Source organism: Procambarus clarkii, chromosome 38, assembly GCF_040958095.1.
Source record: "Procambarus clarkii isolate CNS0578487 chromosome 38, FALCON_Pclarkii_2.0, whole genome shotgun sequence".
Classification (NCBI taxonomy): domain Eukaryota; kingdom Metazoa; phylum Arthropoda; class Malacostraca; order Decapoda; family Cambaridae; genus Procambarus; species Procambarus clarkii.
The window spans coordinates 19,685,636-19,708,135 of record NC_091187.1 but is presented as its reverse complement, the minus strand read 5'-3'; the positions used below and the strand labels follow the sequence as shown (position 1 = coordinate 19,708,135).

Here is a 22,500-nt window from a genome sequence, read left to right as displayed (position 1 = left end):
TCTGTGGCTCTGGTCGATATCCCTCTGTGGCTCTGGTCGATATCCCTCTGTGACTCTGGTCGATATCCCTCTGTGACTCTGGTCGATATCCCTCTGTGACTCTGGTCGATAATCAGGTTCAATCTGATATGCGTTTTGGGTCGTTATAATAACGTAGCGCTCGTTTGACCTTTCAGTAGGTCAGTATGTCATACTAATGGGTTGATTTGTGCACCCCTGGACATCACTGGTGAATGGATCCAAGAGGACACTGTTGAACCGGTATAGTGATCCTCGACGACAATGGTAAACACTTCACTGTTCACACAAATAGTGAACTCTGTCATGGTAAAGAGGAACTCGTTCAGGTGGTTTAGGGTATTCGTCACAAGTATGCGGCGCCTGCTCGAGGCGCCACATACTCGTGGGGGAAAATAATGATGGTCTTGTGGGTGAAACATCTGAGACAAGTGTGTGGCGGTACATGACGTCACAGTGTCATGACGTCACGGTGTCATGACGTCACGGTGTCGCTAGCTCCCGGGAGCCACACTGCTAAGAGGCTCAGTTGCTCCCGGGCATTCATAGTGAGCAGTTGTGTTGCGCACCTCTCTCTCTGCCACCTTGCCTTGTTCTATTACATTTAACAGTGGTGTTTGTGGTGTTAAATAGTTCTCATGGCACCTATCATGGTCGTAAACAAAGAAAATGCTGCTAAGATAATTGTTTTGAAGCAGGACGGCCGCCAGATGAAGGAAATTAGGGAGTTGGCGTAGCGGTCCGCAGAGGGCAATGGCTGCTTCCAGGGGGCCGCCATGTTGGGTCAGACGCCATCACATACAGCAGGCTCTGGCCGCCCCAGGAAGACCTCTGTAAGGTGTGTGAACAGTCCTAAATGTTCCTAAATGTTCACTGGAGAGAACACCACAAGTTCCAGCGAGGGTAGTGAAGGAGAACATCCCCTTTGGTGCCGCGGTGCGGACCGTGCCTTTCCTCAGTCACAAGTTCGGTTATGGTAGCCAGATGCCAGCGTGTGCCAGCAGGACGGTGCACCTGCTGGCACCGCCACATAGGCACCTGCTGGCACCACCACATCTGGCACCTGCTGGCACCGCCACATAGGCACCTGCTGGCACCGCCACATAGGCACCTGCTGGCACCGCCACATCTGGCACCTGCTGGCACCGCCACATAGGCACCTGCTGGCACCGCCACATCTGGCACCTGCTGGCACCGCCACATCTGGCACCTGCTGGCACCGTCACATCTGGCACCTGCTGGCACCGTCACATCTGGCACCTGCTGGCACCGCCACATCTGGCACCTGCTGGCACCGCCACATCTGGCACCTGCTGGCACCGCCACATAGGTAGCCAGATGCCAGCGTCGTAATATCTAACATAATATGCTAGGTAATATGTCGCACATGTTAGGTAATATGTAACATTATTACATATTACGTATCACAATACAACGGTGGATTATTGCAGTAAAATGAAGACTCAGTTCCGCTAGTCAGTAGTGAGCCACAGATTGGCTTCTATTCTGAGAGCAGGATTGGGTATAATTCTCAGAGCAGGATTAGGTATTATTTTGAGAGGATGATTGTGTAACAGCTTCCATAAGCGTCAGACTTCCTCGCCTCTCTCTCCTACCCCCCCCCCCCCGTCTCATTAGACAATCTCCCAAAACAATCTCTCGAATACAATCTTCCCCCAAGCAGTACCCCCAAATAGCTTCTACATATTCTCCATAAAAACCTTTCCTCCTAATCAAACCACAAGTCCACTACGGGCTCACCATAGCCCGTGCTACTAGGAACTTTTGTTCCGAGTAGCTAAAACAACAACAATCAATCCCTGGAAACAATCCCTCACAAACAATTCTCACAAAGTATCCTTTGAACAATAGTCACCAGAGGCTGATGACTTTGCTTCTCTGCCCCTCAGAGTGAACCGTCAATCCACTATGGTGTCCGTCACACAGGTGCTACTGCCAGCCACCCCAGCCCGGCTGCTGCTACTTCTACGTGAGTACTGTTTGTGTACTGTACACTTGTCTGTATTGTTTGATGTCCTCTGTACTATATTGTATTTGCAGGTGTTTACAGTGGCTGCAAACCACTGCGCTGTAACTGAACCGGGTGTTTCGTTATGTCTTTGTGTAATAAAAGTAATGGTTTTTGGCCGCCTGTGTAATGGATTCTCTTGCAGGTTATTCACAGTTTCTTCCCCTGCATGGAAGGTTCCTCTCAAGGTCCTTCATCGCTCTTTACATCCTGGGAAATCTTGCACTTTTGAGGGATTTCTCGAACAAAGGTCGCGTTTTCTGGTGTGGTGATCACCTCCCTCTTCTTTCTCTCTCCCTTCCTCCCTCTACCCACTCCTCTCCTCCTCCTTCCCTTCCCTCCTCCTTCCCTTTCTACTATCTTTCCTTCCTCTCCCTTCCATCCCTGCGTTCAATCCCCGACCGTCCAAGTGGTTGGGCACCATTCCTTCCCTCCGTCCCATCCTAAATCATTATCCTGACTCCTTCCCAGTGCTATATAGTCGTAATAACTTTTCGCTTTCCCTCTTATAATTCCCTTCCTTCCATCCCTCCTTTTCTCCCTCCTGCACGCATGAAAGTCACCAACTACTTCACTTCCTTTTGATCTTCCCATTCATTTACTCCTTCTCCTCTTCCCCTTCTCTTTTCCCCTACCCTCTTTCTCTTCTCCTGCGTCTCTAGGTGTACCATTCACCATCACATCTCTTCACGCACCGAAGGTTCTTTTATCTTAGCTTGTGTCTTAGTGCCTCTGTCCCAGCCCTGTCCCTTCTGTCCCAGCCCTGTCCCTCCTGTCCCAGCCGCAGAGGGGGGTCACATTACGTCATCTTGAAGGATACAAAGTGGAGGAATCTGGTAACAACAGCATATATGACAAGAAATATTTTCCAAAATACAACAACGTGAGATTATTCAACTTATATTTACCTGAATTAACCGGAGGGGCACACTCTAGTGGCCTCGACAGTGACAGGAAGTCGACGGGTTGTCAAAGGTGATCACCTCAAAGGTAATTATACACACACACACACATATAATGTATATATATATAATTATTCACTTGAAAACTCGGAGCCTCTAACTGGCGATCACAAACAGTGTCTCAGGTGGAAACAAGGAAAAACTCGCCTCATATTCTGGCTGACAACACATGGAAGGCTGTGGAACAAACATTCGTGGAAACACTTCCTTCAAGACTTCATGAACAGTTGCGACAAAGAACTGAAACATCTTGAAGTTAATATAAGCACCAGGTACAAAACAGCTTTTATACGGGGCATAAGGAGCCAGGTCAACCACTTGGGGTGGACGGTAGGGCAGCTGGAGGAATGTAACAAGTGAAGACACCTCGAAGACTCGATCCAGGGACCACGATTCCTATTATATCTGAAGAATCTACGAGTGAATGAGTACTTACATGTCAATGGAAGTACTCATTCACAGAATGTAAAAACAGAGGAGGCATGCAGGAAGACCATAGCACAGTTCTGGGCTTGCAAATGGATGTCTTTAATTCTAACGTTTAATGGTTACATTATAATGGAACAGGAACAGCAGGGCTGGAAGGCTCTGCTGTAAACAGCTACGCTTGCCCGTAGTCACCGATATGTAGTTACAAATACCTGAGTGCAATGTATCTCATACCCTGATACATTATGACTCGAGGATATATCTTTTCACCGATAACATATCTAGTTATCCATGTATTTACTGTTCCTCGTGTCTCCATAGCCCAGTTCTTCCCTCCACCTGGCCTACTTCTTTGTCCCCCTCCTCCCCCACCCTCTCTCTCTCTCTCCTCCCCCTCTCCCTCCAACACCCTCTTTCCCTCCCTTTCTCATTTCCTCCCTTCCTGCCTGTGAGGCAGTTCCCCTCCCTGACCATGGTCGCCCCACGAGGCACAGGGACATATCAAGGGAGCTGCCTATACCATCTGAACGCGTCATCACCGCCTCCCCACTCCAGCAGTTCACGGATAAAATGTCTGCTTGGAGAAAGGTTTGTTGGCTCCAGGCGGTGTGTGTGAGGCGAGAGAGAGAGAGTGGGAGACAAAGAGGGTGAGGCAGAGGAGAGGAAGAGGGAGGTAGAGGGAAATGAAGAGGAAGAGAGAATGTGGCCATGTAACTGGGAATATCAGATAATAGAAACCAGTTTGGCCTATACTTAAGAGGTTTGCTGGGAAAATTAGAACCAATTTACAGTCCTTGGAAAGACTCCAGACCCAATTTTGTCACGTGTGGTCAGCCCGGAGACGGCGCTCTCGTCCTCCAGCACACCAGCTGAAGGAAGAATGTAAAATGGACAAACATACTACTATTACTACTACTAGTAGCAGTAGTTCTGTGACTACTTCCACCACTTGCTGTAGTTACTATTGCCACATACTGTGACTACTTCTTCAACTTACTGTGACTACTGCTACTACTATGACAACTTAGTGTGTTACTAGAGTCATATAGACCACTGTATCCTGTGTGTACAAGTGGCGCCCTGTGACACGCGAGGGGAACATAATGTGTTCTCTACAAAACCAGTTATAAAGTGACTGAGAACAACCGACCAGAGGCGGCTCTGGTAGTGACGTCGACCTCCCACTTGAGGTCATGTTGTATTTGGAACACATTAGATCTTACACAATACACATTAGTGTGTTGTGTAAGTACACCTTTCTCAAGACGTTTGTAATGACTTCCTCAACCACTAATTGCCCATGTAGCACGATCCGTCTTTGAACAAGGGCACCAGCAGCTAAGGGTCGGTCGGTGCCCGGTGGCTATGCCTGCCTATGGCCAGAATTCATGAAGCACATTTACGAAACCTGTACATCTCTCAACAACGATGGCGGCTTTGTTTACATTTATTAAACAGTTTACGAGCTTCACATGTTATAACAAACAAGGTTTAATGGCCATAATAACCTCGTTGTTCTCCGGTGTTCATAAACTGCTTAACAAGTGTTAAGTTAGACTAACGAATCTGAGAGCTTCAGCAGTACTGATTCAGAGAGTTTTGTCATATATATTCTACAGAGAGAAAGGCAGACAATTAAGAGAAGAGAGCACTTAGAAGTGCTATCAGGATAATGATTTTGGGGTAGGACGAAAGGAAGGAATGGCGCCCAACCACTTGGATGGTCGGGGATTGAACGCAGAGAGAGTGGAAAGAAAGTTACAGCAACCAGATCCAATATTTGGGTTGAGGGGTAAATATAATAAGAGAAGTAAGATTGGGTGATAAGAGGGTGCAGGGAGGATGGGATGAGAGGCTCTCAGCGTAAACAAGACCAAATTGAGGAGCTGGTCAGATGAACGTCAGGGTGGATGGCGGCCGAGGAGACGGAGATCCCTGGCCAAGATGGAGCGTCCCCCAGGGTACACCAGGCCGCCCTCAGGGGGTGTGGGGCCACCTCAGACCTGGACCCACAGGTTCTGGGACGGAGAGAACCAAGAAGGAAGAGAACCAGGGACGGAAGAGAACCAGGGACGGAAAGAACCAGGGACGGAGAGAACCAGGGACGGAAAGAACCAGGGACGGAAAGAACCAGGGACGGAAAGAGCCAGGAAGGGAGAGAACCAGGGACGGAAAGAACCAGGGACAGAAGAGAACCAGGGACGGAGAGAACCAGGGACGGAGAGAACCAGGGCCGCAGAGAACCAGGGCCGCAGAGAACCAGGGCCGCAGAGAACCAAGAAGGGAGAGCTAGTTAGGGAGAAAAGATTCATCTTTATCCAACCATCTTAGTAAGCTTCACGCCCCTCGGAACCGCGAGACCTTTGAAAGAAACACTTGATAATGAACCTTATCATATTGTGATGCCATGGTAGTTATTCAGTCCGTTCTCTTGATCTGTCACAACGTACACCGTCCAACGTCGTAACCTCACCCAGAAACGTACCAACCCAAGCCACCCACCTAACCAAACCAACCAGTGCATAGAAAACGTAGATTAGTGTGAGGCGGAACATACAGTAGGTTGTATTTGGTACGTTGGTAACCACGACGTGCCATAACGTTGCAGTAGTTGAGAGGACGGGTTAAATGGCGCTTTTTGACCAGTTAAATGTCCAGTTTTGTTGAAATGGAAGTTTTTGATGATTTATATTGTATGTTATATGAGAAAAATTAATTCTTAAAACTACGTTTTGTTTTAAACTTTAGTAAAATAATGTGAAATGGAACATTACATTAAGATCCATTCTAAACTACATTGTTCCCACAATCCTCCACAATGAGCACCTTACAGTGTGTACTCGCCCTGTTGTGCTTGCGGGGGTTGAGCTCTGGCTCTTTGGTCCCGGTTCACTTGTTGTGCTAATGGTCTTATGAAATTTAACGTATATCTTAATTTTCTCAACGTCGTTAACAGTATTTAACGCTATTTCTAGTCATCTTAAAAATCTAAACTGAGCAGATTGCTGTGCACTTACTGATATGCTGTGTAGTGGAGCTCGGGTGGAGCAGGTTGTGCACCTGGTCAAGTACAGCAAGAGGTACAGTTACAACAATTACACCAAGAGGCACGACAAATGCATAAGAGGTATAAGAAAATAAAAAACAGCCAGAACAACGACAACAAACACAGAACAACCGCAACAAGTACAAAACAGTGACAACACAACAGAACAATGGCAAGAAACAACACAATGACAACAAACACAGAACAATGACAACAAGAAGTGGGCAGGTGAGTTTAATGACTTTCCAGCGAGCACTTGATTACTTACCACCAAGTTCCTGTGTGGACCAACTGGCCAGAGGGCCAGGCAGGCCAGGCAGAGGCCACCACAGAGGAGAGACACACCACAGAGGAGAGACACACCACACAGGAGAGACACACCACAGAGGAGAGACACACCACACAGGAGAGACACACCACAGAGGAGAGACACACCACAGAGGAGAGACACACCACAGAGGAGAGACACACCACAGAGGAGAGACACACCACAGAGGAAGAGTATTGCAGAAAGGGAGAAGTGGAAGAATATGGAGGAGTCATAATCTTAAGAATAAGGGAGAGAGAGTAAGAAAGTGGGAAGAAGGCCAAATATGCATAGAAGGACAGGGAAGAAAGGTCAATGGAATAGGGGGAGGAGGATAGGAGAGCAGGGAAAGTACGAAGAGGATAGACAAAGAAAGTAGATAAGTAGAAAACCAAAGGAGAATCCTGACAAACACGTGCCCAGGCTGAGAGGAAGGAGGGAGTTGTGGGGAGGCTAAGTGAGAGGGACAAAGCAGAAAGTTTGAAGTGTTGACGAGCCCCTTCCCTTCCCATCCTCGTCCCCTCTCACGTCTGAACCTCTACCACACTTCTCCCCTACCCCCTCTTCTCTCACCCCCCTCCTCCCTCACCCCCTCCTCCCTCGCCATTACTCACAGCTATAACCCCTTTAACTCCCTCTCTTCCCTGACCTTCTCTCCCCCTTCACATCTCTCACAGTCAGGACCTCTTCTAGGCTTCCTCTTCCATTACCCCTCACTTCCTCTCCTTCCCACACATCACCCACAGCCGATAAGATCCGTGAGATCTCTCTCTCACTTCTCAATTTCCTCACATCAAATCACAGATAAAACCTCTTCTCAAATTCCGGTCCATTTTCTCACTCATCACTCAGCATACAAGTCATAAACTCTCCACTTGATCCACCTCTCTCCGTCCCCATTTAAACACGAGTCTCCTTCCATCTCCCACTGCTCCCATATTTCCTATCACCCATTCCTATGTGCCATTCCTCGGCTACACTTCCATCTCCCAGCACACAACCATCACTGTCTAACCATTACAGATGTGAAGAATTAAAAAAAAAAAGTAATTGGGTGAAAGTTTTGTCTCCCATCTTGAAAACCTGACTCGGCCTTCTTTCTCTTTCCACTTCTGGAACTAAAATAGTTTTCTTCACCTTTCGCTCATTCTGGAACTGACGTGGCCTCCTTTGTCAGATTCTGGAAAAAGACTGACCCGATTCGTCTCGTACTGGAACTGATTTTCGCGCCATTCGTATCCTTCTGGATCTGACATGGCCTCTTTCCTATCCTTGTGGAAACACTGTAACCATCTTCATTACACCAATCCTCATGAGTGAAACAATCGTCACTATCCTTCATGTTACGGTAACTTGGACCAGTAACTGGGTTCTTGCTGTTATAACCTCTTCTACATCCAACTCCAAGTGGGTGGTAAGCTTTCAAGAACTGGCTGTGTCAAGTAGCAGTGCAATGAATAAAAAGGGAGGGATTAGCAATACACAATCACCTTCACCAATATATTAACACCTTCACCACTATATATATATTAAATTAAAGTATTACTACACCTATGTAGTAGGTACTAGGTAATAGTGTCTCTTTCACGCAGGACACAATACAATGGCTGTGTTAATCAATCCCGGTGAATCCACTTACCAGGTACACGTCGTCCACTCTTAATGGCAAACTCCGGCGAGTTCACCTTCCTCAATATAGGCCAGTCCACACACACACTATCACCACGATGTGTCAATACCTCACCTCCACTCTCCAGATACACACTGTCAGAGGGTTTCAGCCACACACCGACAGGGATCTCAAACAATTACATGCAGGAGTAGCTAACACCTTGGCAGAAGTCTCTAGTCGCTCACTAGCAGCACTTCAGTCCAGACGTACCACTGTTGTCTTGTAACTCTTACTGGCCAATTCCGGGTACGTCGGTCCATCCAACACTGCATACATCAGCAGCTAACACACTGCTCTAACCGACGGCGGCCACTCAGTCTTCTCACAGGACCAAGTCAAGAGTTCTTGGACTGCCCAAGGTGAACTGCCCTCATTAGCGCAATCGCCTGCATACGTCACCTCTGTGAACATCAAACGTCATTAATTAGATGGACAGTACACCTGGTGCCCTTAGGACAACACCCATCCTCCGGGGAATTGAAATTGTAACTTGTAGCCACAACCTAGATGGCGTTGATCTCGATACGCCACCCAGCACAGGTCATCGTCATCAACCTCCTCTTCTGACAGGGGCAGGAAACCGGGGCCGTTCACTGATCCCACACCACTACCAACAGATGGCGCTGTCTATGTAGCACCCAATACTAGGGGAGTTGGAGTGCAGACCCATAGATGGCGCCGAAATCACCACTCCACACTCGGACGATGGTGTCGATACCGTAACACTTCACCATCACGTATCCATCAACAACTAACGATAATAATGGTTGTGTAGTTAAGATAGTTACAATGTGGACAATAGTGCATAGACAATCTGGTTACAATGATGGTCGTTTCAGTGATGAAGGACGTGTATAGTGTAGATGATAAATTGTCATCCACACTCACCTGGAAATAAACATTCCATTCACCTGGACTGTAAGGGTCTCGAACCCTGGACCCCAGGTGTGTGAGGCCGCAGCTCTATCAACTGGGCTATGAGTAGTCTTAACAAGGAAAGTTTCCAGCCGCAGCATCCTGCTGCCAACCTGGAATTTTCAACTGTCCCCTGACTACTACTGAAGCCCAGAGGAATTACTGACCCGCGTCCACGTCATATAAATTGCTTTTTAACACTTTTCACAGTCCAGTCGATAGAGCTATATACGGCCTCACAGGCGTGGGACCCAGGGTTCGAGACCCATACAGTCTGGAGCGAGATTCACGAAGTAGTTATGCAAGCACTTACGAACCTGTACATCTTTTCTCACTCTTTGGCGGTTTTGTTTATAATTATTAAACAGTTAATGAGCTCCGAAGCACCAGGAGGCTGTTTATAACAACAACAACAACAGTTGATTGGCAAGTTTTCATGCTTGTAAACTGTTTAATAAATGCAACCAAAGCCGTCAAAGATTGAGGAAAGATGTACACGTTAGTAAGTACTTGCGTAACTGCTTCGTGAACCTGGCCGTCGGTAAATAGTGTAGATGGTTACAGTGATGAAGATACTGAGACACATGGACGGGTCAGTACAGCAACGGCCTTGCTTATTGAAAGTCTACACTCGATCCCCGATGGTCCAAGTGGTTGGGAACCATTCATTTCCAGTCATTTTGTAGATCCTTGTCCTCATGTCCTCTTCAAGTGCTATGTAGTCATCCTGGCTTAGCGCTTTCCCCCCATCTTTGCCTTACTTTACCTCAGTTATGATATATTATGATGCAGATGTTGCCATCACCCGAGCAACGCCGGGTACCCTCTCCAGTTTACACTGGCAGAAAGAACCTCTAGGAAATTCCTAGAGGTAAGAGCAAGGCGAAAGGTAAGGATGGAATGGGTGCAATAAAGGGGTGTAAGAAGGGGGTTAATAATGGGTATAAGAATAGGAACGTAAGAATAAGAGAAAGAAAAAGAGAAAAAGGATGGGTAGACTTATGTTAGGACACGTTTGTTAGCAAAGTTAGAGCAATGGTGTATGTACTGTGAAGGGTAAGAGTCAACAGCCAGGACTAAGGCGCATGTGTCGTGGCAACAGTAAGGATTCTACTTGTCATGTATAGTGCACACAGTTACTGTAATGCTGGTTGAGCATGTAGTTATGATGGTTACAGTATTGTAGGCATATGTGGTGAAGATGGTTCCCAAGACGAGGCTGGTCGTGTAGATGAGTCGTCCGTCGTGCGGCCCCTTCTCTATAGTCGTCTATAGTCCGTCGTGCGGCCCCTTCTCTATAGTCGTCTATAGTCCGTCGTGCGGCCCCTTCTCTATAGTCGTCTATAGTCCGTCGTGCGGCCCCTTCTCTATAGTCGTCTATAGTCCGTCGTGCGGCCCCTTCTCTATAGTCGTCTATAGTCCGTCGTGCGGCCCCTTCTCTATAGTCGTCTATAGTCCGTCGTGCGGCCCCTTCTCTATAGTCGTCTATAGTCCGTCGTGCGGCCCCTTCTCTATAGTCGTCTATAGTCCGTCGTGCGGCCCCTTCTCTATAGTCGTCTATAGTCCGTCGTGCGGCCCCTTCTCTATAGTCGTCTATAGTCCGTCGTGCGGCCCCTTCTCTATAGTCGTCTATAGTCCGTCGTGCGGCCCCTTCTCTATAGTCGTCTATAGTCCGTCGTGCGGCCCCTTCTCTATAGTCGTCTATAGTCCGTCGTGCGGCCCCTTCTCTATAGTCGTCTATAGTCCGTCGTGCGGCCCCTTCTCTATAGTCGTCTATAGTCCGTCGTGCGGCCCCTTCTCTATAGTCGTCTATAGTCCGTCGTGCGGCCCCTTCTCTATAGTCGTCTATAGTCCGTCGTGCGGCCCCTTCTCTATAGTCGTCTATAGTCCGTCGTGCGGCCCCTTCTCTATAGTCGTCTATAGTCCGTCGTGCGGCCCCTTCTCTATAGTCGTCTATAGTCCGTCGTGCGGCCCCTTCTCTATAGTCGTCTATAGTCCGTCGTGCGGCCCCTTCTCTATAGTCGTCTATAGTCCGTCGTGCGGCCCCTTCTCTATAGTCGTCTATAGTCCGTCGTGCGGCCCCTTCTCTATAGTCGTCTATAGTCCGTCGTGCGGCCCCTTCTCTATAGTCGTCTATAGTCCGTCGTGCGGCCCCTTCTCTATAGTCGTCTATAGTCCGTCGTGCGGCCCCTTCTCTATAGTCGTCTATAGTCCGTCGTGCGGCCCCTTCTCTATAGTCGTCTATAGTCCGTCGTGCGGCCCCTTCTCTATAGTCGTCTATAGTCCGTCGTGCGGCCCCTTCTCTATAGTCGTCTATAGTCCGTCGTGCGGCCCCTTCTCTATAGTCGTCTATAGTCCGTCGTGCGGCCCCTTCTCTATAGTCGTCTATAGTCCGTCGTGCGGCCCCTTCTCTATAGTCGTCTATAGTCCGTCGTGCGGCCCCTTCTCTATAGTCGTCTATAGTCCGTCGTGCGGCCCCTTCTCTATAGTCGTCTATAGTCCGTCGTGCGGCCCCTTCTCTATAGTCGTCTATAGTCCGTCGTGCGGCCCCTTCTCTATAGTCGTCTATAGTCCGTCGTGCGGCCCCTTCTCTATAGTCGTCTATAGTCCGTCGTGCGGCCCCTTCTCTATAGTCGTCTATAGTCCGTCGTGCGGCCCCTTCTCTATAGTCGTCTATAGTCCGTCGTGCGGCCCCTTCTCTATAGTCGTCTATAGTCCGTCGTGCGGCCCCTTCTCTATAGTCGTCTATAGTCCGTCGTGCGGCCCCTTCTCTATAGTCGTCTATAGTCCGTCGTGCGGCCCCTTCTCTATAGTCGTCTATACAGCAGAAATGATATATATGTTTTTTTCCCCCGTCCTCACTTCTGGAAGTGACGCAGCTGCCTTCCCCTCTCCCATTAGGAGACTGACGCAGTCTCTGTCCCCTTTTGGAACTAATATGACTTCCTTTCTAACTCCCATTCTGGAAATGACGTAGTCTCCATCCCCTCTCCTATTCTGGAACGGATGGAATAATTTTTGTTCAGTCTTCTCGTTCTGGAACTGAAGTAGCTTTTTTTTCCATCTCTCCTTTTGAAACTGACAATGTCTCTATTCCATTTCACATTCTGGAACTGATGTATTTTCTTTCCCATCTTCGTTTCTCGAACTGATACACAATCTTTTCCCTTACCTTTCCCAACCACTTGGGCTGGACGGTAGAGCGACGGTCTTGCTGCATGCAGGTCGGCGTTCAATCCCCGACCGTCCAAGTGGTTGGACACCATTCCTTCCCCCCGTCCCATCCCAAATCCTTATCCTGACCCCTTCCCAATGCTATATAATCGTCATGGCTTAATGGCGCTTTACCTTGATAATTCCCTCCCTTACCATTCTTGAGCTAATGGTCGATGATGATATAATGTTAAACCTTCGAGGATATAATACCCAAGATGTGTTTCAGAATACTTTACTGGGATCTCTCTGCTTAGTAATTTTAGATTGGGATCTCGATAAAACGAGTCCTGTGAGCTAGTCAACCACAGTACATTTGGTAGGACTGGACGTTAGGGTGTATTCTGCACGCTATTTTAACATATTTCTAGAAAGTTGTCCTGAGCCTCTTTGATGGTGCGGGTAGAACTAGACTGTCAGCATAACAGGAAATCATTGGCCTTAGTACCCATGCAACAGCCGGCTCTTCTGGTTTTTAAATCTTTTTAACAATGGATCAAGATTGATAACAATCAAAATTGGACTAATAACTGCAATTTGTTTGGCCCCATTTTAATGGAGAAATTTTCAGAGAGTACATTACTCCAGTCACAGCTAATTTGCATACCTGATAATAAATATATAAATATCTAACGATAACACGACATACTTTTCTGCCAAGGACCGTCAGTGAATATGTTATTTTCATTGCCAGTGTGTCCTCAGGCGTATAGACCACTTGTTTCAAACTGTCGATCATTTGGCTAAACGTGTATTGTAGGACAATTGTTTCAATCGTTGACCAGATCACACACGAAAGTGTAGGGACGACAACGTTTCGGTCCGTCCTGGACCATTCTCAAGTCGATTATAGATGGTTGCAATGATGAAAATCATCGACTTGACAATGGTCCAGGACGGACCGAAACGTCGTTATCCCTTCACTTTCTAGTGTGTAGTCTGGTCAACATACTTCAGCCACGTTATTGTAACTCATCCAGCGTTTCAATCGTTAATCGGAAAATACACTCACAAAAACGTATCTCATCATAGGACACAACATGGGTGTACTTAGTTTACCTCTTGTTTAATTTACTCTCCATCTCTTACAGTATATTTTATGCCGACGATGGCGACCTTAAGAACATAAGAATACAGGTAACTGCAGAATGCCTATAGGCCCATACGAGGCAACACCTATTTATAACCACCCAATCCCACAATTTGGGACATTCAATATCTGACTTTAGCAAAGCCTTTAATGCTCTACCTCACGAGAGAGATTAAGCTCCGCCCTGTCCAAAATCCTTATCTTTTCCAAGAGGTATATAGACGTAATGGCTTAGTGCTTTCTCCTCATAATTACCTTATCATGCCAGAGGTAACCAAAGGTGAGCCAAGATCACCTCTGGTTACATGCATGCAAGATAATGGGATATCCATAATAAACTTCTATATTAGCAAGTATATAAATTGTAATTTACATATTGTTTATGGATTAGACGGAAGAGAGAATGAAAATTCTGGGACGTACTGAAAATGATCAGTGAATGTTAGTCAGTTGTGTCAGAATCAGTTGTGTACACCGAGTCAGTTGTGTACACCGAGTCAGTTGTGTACATCGACTAGAAAGGCTTACAGCGTTCAGGACTGCAGTGCGCCAAGAACCTTCCTTCATCCCTGCCAGTTCCCGAATATGTAATGACCTGAACTGTCAACATGAAAGTGACTACTTCCGTTTAAACAATCGACTATTTAATTATATTGCTTCAATAAATATTAAGAAGCTCACAATAGAGCTATTTTGAGGTAATATATACATCACATTACATTTGATGCTGTTAGTTTATCAACACGTCTTTGGTGCGTCAATACACTGGCTACACTGCGTCGTTGGTGCGTCAATACACTGGCTACACTGCGTCGTTGGTGCGTCAATACACTGGCTACACTGCGTCGTTGGTGCGTCAATACACTGGCTACACTGCCTCGTTGGTGCGTCAATACACTGGCTACACTGCGTCGTTGGTGCGTCAATACACTGGCTACACTGCCTCGTTGGTGCGTCAATACACTGTCTACACTGCCTCGTTGGTGCGTCAATACACTGGCTACACTGCCTCGTTGGTGCGTCAATACATTGACTACACTGCCTCGTTGGTGCGTCAATACACTGGCTACACTGCGTCGTTGGTGCGTCAATACATTGACTACACTGCCTCGTTGGTGCGTCAATACACTGTCTATGTTCTAGGAGGAGTTAGTGCTCCATATAGACCAACCTGGTCGATACAGTATTGCTGGATAACATTTTTACCATAACAGCTGTGTTATTTTTGTTTCAAAACTTGGCTATATAATGTTTGAGAATTGATGATAGAAATAGATGTAAGAGCAAAGGTTTGATCTCCCATTTCATATTCCGTCTCTCTAATACTGACGGTGATCAATTGTTTTGACGTGGTCAGAGTAAATGTCTTTGTAAAATGGGTTTATGTCATATTCTAGTCATAATAAAACTGAATTATTCTGAATATATTTATTTTCATCGTTGAATTAATGTTCATTCATGTTTCATGGAAACATTAAATGTGAAATTGAAATATGAAATGAATGACTTGCTTGTTGGTCAGAAAAATTATGCTTTTATTAAGTCCTAAATGACTTGATCAGGAGTCTGGCTAACCCTGACTAGCCTATATATAACGTATAGGCTACAAGTACCTACGGGCTCACCATAGCCCGTGCTACTTGGAACTTTGTTCCGGGTAGCGAATCTTTAACAACGTATAGGCTACATTAATGCATGCACGTACTGGTACGACTAGCTTCAAGCGTCTAGCCTTCTGCATCAGACATGCATTCATATATATCAAGTAGAATGTCTGCTTTTCACACATGAAGCATGTGGGGTGTGGGAGGCCAATCAGGGGTCAGCCCAAGTGAAATGCTTAATGAAATATTGATATTTAAAGACACCCCCCCCCCTGGGAATTTCATTAAGTCAAATCTGAAATATTGATTGTGTTTCCTATGGGTTGTTAAACGGTTTCTGTACTTGGTAATAATAAAGTTTCAGAAAGGGAGGAGATGGGGGAATTGGGAAAGGGAAAGGAAAAGTGGGAGAAAGAGGGGTAAAAGATGCGGGGAGTAAAGAGAGGGAAGGGGAAGAGGGTGGAAAAATGGGGGACAGAAACCCCGTGTAATATAATTATAAAAAGCTGAACAACAGTTTGAAACTCTCGGGAAAACTAAACCACGATTTAAGATTTGATGAAAATCCTTGAGGGTCATTGTAGGAACAGATATTTCTTAAAGGGACAACGTGGCCAACCCCAATCAGCCCACGTTAGGCACCTACCCCTCAACAATCACCCTGCAAAATAGGGCAAAATTGCAAAACCAGGAGAAAGCACTAAGCCATTACGAGTATATACCCCTGGGAAAGGATAAGTATTTAGCATATGACGGAGGAAACGAATGGCGCCCAACCACTTGGACGGTCGGGAATTGAACGCCGTCCTGAATTAATGATACCGTCCATACTAAGTATCTAGGCGTAAAATTTGGCAAGACTAGACCAAAATATTGGCCCTCCAACCACGGATTTTGAGAGGATTTCGGGGGCTTAGTGTCCCCGCGGCCCGGTCCTCGACCAGGCCTGCACCCCCAGGAAGCAGCCCGTGACAGCTGACTAACTCCCAGGTACCTATTTTACTGCTAGGTAACAAGGACATCAGGGTGAAAGAAACTCTGGCCATTGTTTCTCGCCGGCGCCCGGGATCGAACCCGGGACCATATGATCACGCGTCCAGTGTTCTGTCCGCTCAGCCACCAGCTCCCGGATAGACAAAGATACAAACTTTGCCACTTATACTTACTGTTAGCTCTTTATTTTTAAGTCGATAACATTTCAAGTAGAACCATTGTTTGTATCAATTTTAGTTGTGTCCATTATATAAACAATGCAAACATTGTACACATTTCCAGCGCCAAACAGTGTGTTTGTATAAATGTTATTTTATGATATTTTTTAATCTGTACCAAAATGTTACATGTTCATGCAAAATTGTTTTAATGCACAATTAAACCGCCGCTTATTTCATTAATTGGAAATTTATATTAATGTTTATATATAATCTCTTTTATCTCTTTGTTGGCCAGAATGGAATAATGGAATTGGAATTAATAATCCTGTAGTGAGGTAGGGTTTGTGTGTGAGGGTGTGTAGGGTGAGTGTGTGTGTGTGAGGGTGTGTAGGGTGAGTGTGTGTGTGTAGGGTGTGTAGGGTGTGTGTGTGTGTGAGGGTGTGTAGGGTGTGTGTGTGTGTGAGGGTGTGTAGGGTGTGTGTGTGTGTGAGGGTGTGTAGGGTGAGTGTGTGTGTGAGGGTGTGTAGGGTAAGTGTATGTGTGAGGGTGTGTAGGGTGAGTGTGTGTGTGAGGGTGTGTAGGGTGAGTGTGTGTGTGAGGGTGTGTAGGGTAAGTGTATGTGTGAGGGTGTGTAGGGTGTGTGTGTGTGTGAGGGTGTGTAGGGTGAGTGTGTGTGTGAGGGTGTGTAGGGTGTGTGTGTGTGTGAGGGTGTGTAGGGTGAGTGTGTGTGTGAGGGTGTGTAGGGTGAGTGTGTGTGTGAGGGTGTGTAGGGTGAGTGTATGTGTGAGGGTGTGTAGGGTGAGTGTATGAGGGTGTGTAGGGTGAGTGTGTGTGTGAGGGTGTGTAGGGTGAGTGTATGTGTGAGGGTGTGTAGGGTGAGTGTGTGTGTGAGGGTGTGTAGGGTGAGTGTGTGTGTGAGGGTGTGTAGGGTGAGTGTATGTGTGTAGGGTGAGTGTATGTGTGTAGGGTGAGTGTGTGTGTGAGGGTGTGTAGGGTGAGTGTGTGTGTGAGGGTGTGTAGGGTGAGTGTGTGTGTGAGGGTGTGTAGGGTGAGTGTGTGTGTGAGAGTGTGTAGGGTGAGTGTGTGTGTGAGGGTGTGTAGGGTGAGTGTGTGTGTGAGGGTGTGTAGGGTGAGTGTGTGTGTGAGGGTGTGTAGGGTGAGTGTGTGTGTGAGAGTGTGTAGGGTGAGTGTGTGTGTGAGGGTGTGTAGGGTGAGTGTATGTGTGTAGGGTGAGTGTATGTGTGTAGGGTGAGTGTGTGTGTGAGGGTGTGTAGGGTGAGTGTGTGTGTGAGGGTGTGTAGGGTGAGTGTATGTGTGAGGGTGTGTAGGGTGAGTGTATGTGTGAGGGTGTGTAGGGTGAGTGTGTGTGTGAGGGTGTGTAGGGTAAGTGTGTGTGTGAGAGTGTGTAGGGTGAGTGTGTGTGAGGGTGTGTAGGGTGAGTGTGTGTGTGAGGGTGTGTAGGGTGAGTGTATGTGTGAGGGTGTGTAGGGTGAGTGTATGTGTGAGGGTGTGTAGGGTGAGTGTATGTGTGTAGGGTGAGTGTGTGTGTGAGGGTGTGTAGGGTGAGTGTGTGTGTGAGAGTGTGTAGGGTGAGTGTGTGTGTGAGGGTGTGTAGGGTGAGTGTGTGTGTGAGGGTGTGTAGGGTGAGTGTGTGTGTGAGGGTGTGTAGGGTGAGTGTATGTGTGAGGGTGTGTAGGGTGAGTGTATGTGTGAGGGTGTGTAGGGTGAGTGTATGTGTGAGGGTGTGTAGGGTGAGTGTGTGTGTGAGGGTGTGTAGGGTGAGTGTATGTGTGAGGGTGTGTAGGGTGAGTGTATGTGTGAGGGTGTGTAGAGTGAGTGTATGTGTGAGGGTGTGTAGGGTGAGTGTATGTGTGAGGGTGTGTAGAGTGAGTGTATGTGTGAGGGTGTGTAGAGTGAGTGTATGTGTGAGGGTGTGTAGAGTGAGTGTATGTGTGAGGGTGTGTAGGGTGAGTGTAAGTGTGAGGGTGTGTAGGGTGAGTGTTTGTGTGTGAGGGTGTGTAGAGTGAGTGTATGTGTGAGGGTGTGTAGGGTGAGTGTTTGTGTGAGGGTGTGTAGGATGAGTGTTTGTGTGTGAGGGTGTGTAGGGTGAGTGTGTGTGTGTGAAGGTGTGTAGGGTGAGTGTTTGTGTGTGTGTGAAGGTGTGTAGGGTGAGTGTTTGTGTGTGTGTGTAGGGTAAGTGTTTGTGTGTGTGTGTGTAGGGTAAGTGTTTGTGTGTGTGTGAGGGTGTGTAGGGTGAGTGTTTGTGTGTGTGTGTGTGAGGGTGTGTAGGGTGAGTGTTTGTGTGTGTGTGTGTGAGGGTGTGTAGGGTGAGTGTTTGTGTGTGTGTGTGTGTGTGAGGGTTTGTAGGGTGAGTGTTTGTGTATGTGAGGGTGTGTAGGGTGAGTGTTTGTGTGTGTGTAGGGTGAGTGTTTGTGTGTGTGTGTAGGGTGAGTGTTTGTGTGTGTGTGTGAGCATGTGTAGGATGAGTGTTTTTGTGTGTGTGTGAGGGTATGTAGGGTGAGTGTTTGTGTTTGTATGAGGGTGTTTAGGGTGAGTGTTTGTGTTTGTGTGAGGGTGTGTAGGGTGAGTGTTTGTGTGTGTGAGAGGGTGTGTAGGGTGAGTGTTTGTGTGTGTGTGAGGGTGTGTAGGGTGAGTGTTTGTGTGTCTGTATGAGCATGTGCAGGGTGTGTAAGTACTCACCTAGTTGTACTTGCCTAGCGGGGATTGAGCTCTGACACTTTGGGCCCGCCTCTCAACTGTCAATCAATCAACTGATTCCCCCCCCCCCACATACACTCACACTCAGAAAGCAGCCCGTGGTAGCTGTCTAACTCCCAGGTACCTATTTACTGTTTGGTGAACAGAAGCATCATGGTGAAAGAAACTCTGCCCATTTGTTTCAGCCTCCGCCGGGATCGAACCCGGGCCCTTAGGACTACGAATCCCGAACGCTGTCCACTCAGCCATCAGGCCCCCTGTGTGGAACATTTCTCGAACAGTGCTTCGCTGTCTGCCTCTCTTCGAATCGCAGAGCTGTAAAAGCTTCTTCCACATCTAATATAAATAACTGCCAACAGAACCTAACCTACGCCCAAATGTGCACAAGAAAGATTTGAGAAAATTCCTATTTTGAATGAGGACTATATTACCATAGAAGAATGCGTCTTTGGGGTCAGCCGCTGGATGGAATGGACATGGGGGTCAGCCGCCTGAGGACGGGGTGAAATACCGTAATTGGTCACACAACATGGACAAATTTACGAGTGCGCCTTTGGGGGTCGGTGGCAGCTTGGACAAGCATAGCCTAAGGCTGCTGTGTTTACTGTTCTTCACCTGACTTAGGCTTCTGGAGCGGAGTTACCGATAGTTACATTAATCTTAATCATTTCTAAACTGGCAAACTTGCAGATTTATGAGAGTACAGCGCTTAGTGGTGTAATGTATTGTTGGCACAAACTGTTGACCAGACCACACTAGAAGTTAAAGGGACGACGACGTTTCGGTCCGTCCTGGACCATTCTCATCGACTTGAGAATGGTCCAGGACGGACCGAAACGTCGTCGTCCCTTTAACTTCTAGTGTGTGGTCTGGTCAACATACTTCAGCCACGTTATTGTGACTCATCGCCTGCATATGGGACAAACTGCTTCTTCCTTCAGCAGTCGTTGGCTTCCCTTAGTTATACTGTTCATCAGTTTGTTCACTAAATAGCTACTCTTATAATATCTCTAATATCTTTTTCACAAAGTACTTATTTATACATATTACAGACACACACACATACCATCTCTTGGGACAATCTGCACTCTTTTTCTCTGCACTCTTGGTGAAGAGTGCAGAGAAAACTGGACTTTATATCAAGGATGTGTAGAGTCTAGAGTACTCGGTCGTCACCTTAGATACACAACCTCTTACGACCTCCACAGCACTCTGTTAATACTGTCCTAAGTCACTATGGACCACGTAAGAGGTATACAACTCTCCTAAGTACACACTTAAATGTTTTATGGGGCCAATATTCATAAAGCATTTACGGGTCAGCTTACGAAACCTGTATATCTTTTAGCAATCATTCCGGCATTGGTTGCTTTAAATAAAAATAAATTGTGAGCTACGATGCTGTTTTATAATATCACGGCGATTCCAACCTCGTAAACTGTTTAATAAATGATAATTAAGTTGCCTTGATAGCAGTAAGATGCACAGGTTTCGTAAGCGGACACGGCTTAATAAAACCTGGCCTTGGGCCCTGACGTTAACAAAACACTTTAAATAATAATAATAATAATAATAATAATAATAATAATAACATAAAAGTGGTACAACATACCACTTAGTGATCACAACTTCACAGCTGGTAAAGGTAATCACTTAGAAAAGAGGTAATTGCACTCCATCGATTAATACGCAGGCATAAAAGCCTGGATCCCACTCGTGAAATTGGTCTTGATGAAACTGGAACTGTCTTTGACCTCATTCAGGCGCCGGACAGCTCCATTGACAGCGAGGGCGGCGGTGACGTCACGAATGAATGCAATCTAGCGGAGTGGAGACGGGTGTGTTCTAGCGTAAAATACTCCAATATAACCTGCACTTCCCTTGTGTCTCGCGCCTTAATTGTTCCCAGCGAGTGAGGCTGACGCGGCGGGACGTCTCTCGCTGTGGGAGACTAATTGAGAAAGATGAAATCAAGATAAAACAAAATACAGAACTGGTGGATTTTGGCGGGTTCATATGTGACGTCATGAATGTAAACAAAGCCGCGTGTATCGTACGCCACGGGAAGAACTATGGTATGTGTGCGTGCTGGGTCAAGCGCTAACTTCCGTGCCTCGTACTACCAGTTGCTCGTTGTCAAGTGCAGTGACAACGTGCACTTGACAACGTGCAACTCTTGTTTCCTATCCTAACTCCTTTAGAAAAAACGTTTTCTAATACCTTTTCAATCTAGTTCATTCTATTTGTTCAGAACGCTTCTGCTAAAAGTTCCTTCTGACATCACTGTAACTCAAGTTTCCCCGCATGCCCTCATGTTCCACCCAGCTCTATACTCAACATCTTCAACGTCAACTTAACCGAATGGCCTGATAACTTTTCACGTTGTTATCATGTCTCTCCGGTTCTGTCTTTTTTCAAGTGTGATGAGCTCCAGTTCTCTGAGGTTGTTCTTTGACTTTCAACACTGTCCTGACAGCTTAATGTCCAGACGCTGACAGCTGTCCGTCCTGACGCAGACAGCTTAATAATGCCCTAACTATCAACTATGCGTCCTGACGCAGACAGCTGTATAGGTTCCAACACTGATAACGTTACCTCGTAGCGCTGACAACAGCGGGAAATATTTTCATGACGTGAATTAATTCGTTCTCGTCTATGTAATACAAATATGACAATGGCACTCAAATGAAATGGAGTTTTTTCCCCGTCAATATAGAAAGGGAAAAAACTTTAAATATTGGTCTTCCGGAAGTTTGTGTTGTATTCAACTCTAAAGTAATTAACGGCCGGGTCAGTGATCAAATAAACTAATTTGTAAACAATTTGGAATTAATTTAAATATAGGAATTCAGAAAATTTAGAAAATAAATAATTTTGTTGTTTCTGATTTTTTTTTATGAATATGTCCATTCAGGGGTCTCGTTCACACGTTCATAAGCGCGCGCGCGCGCGCGCGCACACACACACACACACACACACACACACACACACACACACACACACACACACACACACACACACACACACACACACACACACACACAAGAGAGGGCTGGGCGGACTGCAATTTCTTGGATTGTCGGAAAGCCTTTGACACAGTACCGCATAAGAGGCTGGTACATAAGCTGGAGAGACAGGCAGGTGTAGCTGGTAAGGTGCTCCAGTGGATAAGGGAGTATCTAAGCAATAGGAAGCAGAGAGTTACGGTGAGGGGTGAAACCTCCGATTGGCGTGAAGTCACCAGTGGAGTCCCACAGGGCTCTGTACTCGGTCCTATCTTGTTTCTGATATATGTAAATGATCTCCCGGAGGGTATCGATTCATTTCTCTCAATGTTTGCGGA

General features: G+C 46.7%; 1 long non-coding RNA gene across 2 annotated transcripts in view; it reads left to right on the top strand.

Moving 5' to 3' along the window:
* LOC138349880 (uncharacterized) overlaps positions 1–22,500 on the top strand; it is a 609,089-nt gene that overhangs the window by 515,918 nt on the left and 70,671 nt on the right. For both annotated transcript variants that reach the window (XR_011230847.1, XR_011230848.1), the window contains one exon: positions 1,929–2,008. This is a non-coding gene — a long non-coding RNA (uncharacterized lncRNA). The remainder of the gene's footprint in view (positions 1–1,928; positions 2,009–22,500) is intronic.